This window comes from Oryx dammah, unplaced genomic scaffold (assembly GCF_014754425.2).
Source record: "Oryx dammah isolate SB20612 unplaced genomic scaffold, SCBI_Odam_1.1 HiC_scaffold_4, whole genome shotgun sequence".
NCBI lineage: Eukaryota > Metazoa > Chordata > Mammalia > Artiodactyla > Bovidae > Oryx > Oryx dammah.
The window spans coordinates 20,608,477-20,612,518 of NW_024070188.1; positions in this window are offsets into that span (position 1 = coordinate 20,608,477).

A 4,042-nucleotide genomic window follows, 5' to 3' on the forward strand; every position below is an offset into this window, starting at 1 on the left:
CGTGCTGCAGTTCATGGGGTTGCAGAGTCGGATGCAACTGAGCGACTGAATTGAACGGAACTGAACCCATTATCTCTACCACTTATTACATTGGAGGCACTAGCAAACATAATTAGAAAAAACAGTTAAAAGAATTGGAAAGGTAGAGGTAAAATTACCTCTGTTTGGTGATGATACGATAGAATATCTAGAAAACCTAAGAAAAACAAAAGCAAAAGTACTATAAACAATATGAGAATTCAGGGAGGTAGAATATAAAATCAACATGCATAAGAAAGTGAAAGTTGCTCAGTCGTGTTCGACTCTTTGTGACCCCATAGACTATACAGTCCATGGAATTCTCCAGGCCAGAATACTGGAGTGGATAGCCTTTCCCTTCTCCACGGATCTTCCCAACCCAGGGATTGAACCCAGGTCTCCTGCATTGCAGGCGGATTCTTTACCAGCTGAGCCACAAATACTTGCATGTGAAGTTAGGAATCTGCAATACTTACATGAATAAAATTTAAAAATAATCCTGAAGGATTGAAAAACTCAAAGAGTTAAACAAATGAATGATGTCCACTGGACCTGGTCAATTCAACACCATAAAAATATCAACTCTCTCCACGTTAATATGTAAATTTAACCTGAAACAAATAAAAATAACAAACGAAAGTTTGGATTAAAATAAGGTCTACACAGGGGAACTGACTGATGTCTTTTAAATCTCCATTTATAGCATCTCTTAAGCCTCTCTCCTTCTCTCCTCCTTTCATTGAGACCTCCCCCACTCTGTGAAGAAGGCTGAGTGCCAAAGAATTGATGCTTTTGAACTGTGGTGTTGGAGAAGACTCTTGAGAGTCCCTTGGACTACAAGGACATCCAACCAGTCCATTCTGAAGGAGATCAGCCCTGGGTGTTCTTTGGAAGGAATGGTGCTAAAGCTGAAACTCCAGTACTTTGGCCACCTCATGCGAAGAGTTGACTCATTGGAAAAGACCCTGATGCTGGGAGGGATTGGGGGCAGGAGGAGAAGGGGACGACAGAGGATGAGATGGCTGGATGGCATCACGGACTCGATGGACATGAGTCTGAGTGAACTCCGGGAGATGGTGATGGACAGGGAGGCCTGGCGTGCTGCGATTCATGGGGTCGCAAAGAGTCGGACACGATTGAGCGACTGACCTGACCTGACCTGACCCCTCCACCCACAGGTGGTCTCTCCAGTAAGACAGACAGACAGACCTCATTATGTGATAGTTCAGTGCTCTGAGAAAAAGGAGGAAGAAGCAAGATCTTTAAGATGCAGCCTTGCAAGCTGTCACTTCTGACACATACATTAACCACAGTCAGTCACAAGGTCAGCCCAGATTCAAGGAATAGGGAAATAGACTATCTCATTATGAAAAACTGGCAAAGTAACATAGCTTAACAGTACATGGGGGAAAAAAAAGCACATGGAATAGAAACTACTTATAACCATCTTTGCAAACACAATCTACCATAAATGCAAATTAAAAGCACACACAAAAAAATTCCTGTCCATCAAATTGCAAAAATCTAAGAGTTGACAGCAGCAGACTCTAGGAAATAGGCAATCTCATATATTGCAAGTGGGGGTAGAACATGGCATAAGTTCTATGAAGAGGAATTTGGCAATAACTGGTGGCTCAGAGGGTAAAGTGTCTGCCTGTAATGTGGGAGATCTGGGTTCGATCTCTGGGTCAGGAAGATCCCCTGAAGAAGGAAACGGCAACCCACTCCAGTGTTCTTGCCTGGAAAATCCCATGGACAGAGAAGCTTGGTAGGCTACAGTCTGTGGGGTCGCAGAGTCGGACACGACTAAGCAACTTCACTTTCACCTTTACCCTCTGACACAAAAATCAATCACAATCTTACTTCTACCTGCATGAATAAAATATGTACACACGCTGGTTGTGTTAACTTCACTTTTCTTCTTTTCCTGGGCCGTAAGTAGTCAGTCATGATTTTCTTTTAAAACAATTAAAAGCACCATCAAATTGACATGCTGAGCATCATGGCTGGTCTTGTATTCCATCTGGTAAGCTGAGGACTTCAGAGTGTAACTGATAAGCACTGATTTTGCAAACTTAATATTCTGCGTATTTATATACAGATGAACTTCACTATTTTCATGTATACGTACATCTCATGAACACCCAAATACAAGCAGGTTTGTATCTCTATAATTATCCCTCAGAAAAGTCCTGTGTCCAGGCCAAGCAAAATCTCTTCACAAGGAGCACTCTCAATTATTTATTTGAATTGCAGGTAGTATTTGGGGAAATCACATTAGACTGAAGCCACTTCTATCACTGTCATTTTCAGAGGGCTAAAAAAGGTAAATTATTTAAAAACAAAGAGGTAAAGAAATATAAAACCTATTATTATTCTTGGAGACAGGATCTCAAAAATGTACAATGTATATACAAGCATTTTAAAGATAATTTTTTGTATGGCTGAGTCCCTTTGCTGTTCACCTTAAATTATCACATGGTTAACTGGCTAGACCCCAATAAAAATAAAAAGCTTAAAAATACATATAATTTTTAATTTTTGGAGATAAATTACCTACAGGATGCATGAAAGAAATTGCTAACTTGTTTATACAATGAGTAATTTGAAGCATTAGATTTCTTATCATACCTGAGTATAACACCACTATCTTTCAAAAAACATGACTTTCAAATAAATTTAGACAAAAGCTGACAAGCTTTGGGAAACTGGTAGGTATCTCAAAATGTCAAAGATAAATGTAAAAATAATGAACAGAACTCATGAGTGGGAAAGTTAATATATCATCATATAATTAAAATATGCATATAAATATTTCATCTCTAAACTATGATCTATGGACTCGAATCTAAACAAATTGTTTCCCCCACAATTATGTACAGCGTATTTTAGGCAACCGTCCTCAGATTCTGAGCCTCAGCACTACTGGCGTTTGAGGCAGGACAGCTGTTCGTTTTGAAGGCTGTCAGAGGCATTGTGGCACTGCGGCAGCCGTGGCCTCTTCTCGTAAGATACCAGGAGCACTCCTCTCCTCCCCCAGCTGTGACAAACAAAATCGCCTCCAGACATTGTCAAATGTCCAGCAGTGGGCATAACCACTCCAGTTGGAGTAAACAACTACATTGGATAGATGCTGTCAAATATCTCTAGTTGAGTCAAAATCCACATTTTGTTGTCCCATTTTCTAATTATCTGAAACCTAATTAAAACATAGGTTCCTCTCCGGGGAAACAGTTAGTTACTATTACCATTACCCGTTACTTCTCTAGTGAATACTGTACACGTTATCTTTAGGCAGTTGTTACATACGGCTGTTACTGGGGAATGACATGGCAAAATATACTTATCAAAATAGAGGAATGGTTCACAGACCAAATTTATAAAAGATTTAGCAGTTGAAACCAATCATCAGAAAGGAAATATATACTTTATACAAGTAAAACTATTATGTTGACACTTAGATATCATTCTGATTTCATCATTTTGGTCAGGTTTTCCTTCCCTGAGACAGATTCTTTTCCCCTGTCCTTATAAGGGCAAGTTAAATTATTAGTGCTAATGAAGAAAAGTATAAAAATGGTCAATAGCAGATAATCCAAAGTTTGACCTGGGAGTACATATAGGTTTTACCTTTTTTGCATCATCTGGATGCTAAATCCAGATGCTTAATTTATAGTACTCAAATCTCTAGAAGATAGAAGGAAGAGAAACGAATATAAAATTTCTTGAAGATTTTGGACTAAGGCTAAGTACTCATTAGGGACAACTCAATGTGGACTATAATATTTTCAAACATTTTATTTTCATGTGATGTAACTGTTTATATCCAGACACAAGAGCCAAACACAAAACAGAATGCAACACTCAATTTGGGGTTTGTAGTTTAAAAGGAATTTCTTTATTAAACCTGTTACAGTAAGATCCATTTAAATATAAATACCAAAAAATTCTAGGATTGTCACCAAAAATGTAATCAATGAATGATGGTATTAGAAGTTTTTTCGTTTACATTTGCTTCTCTGAA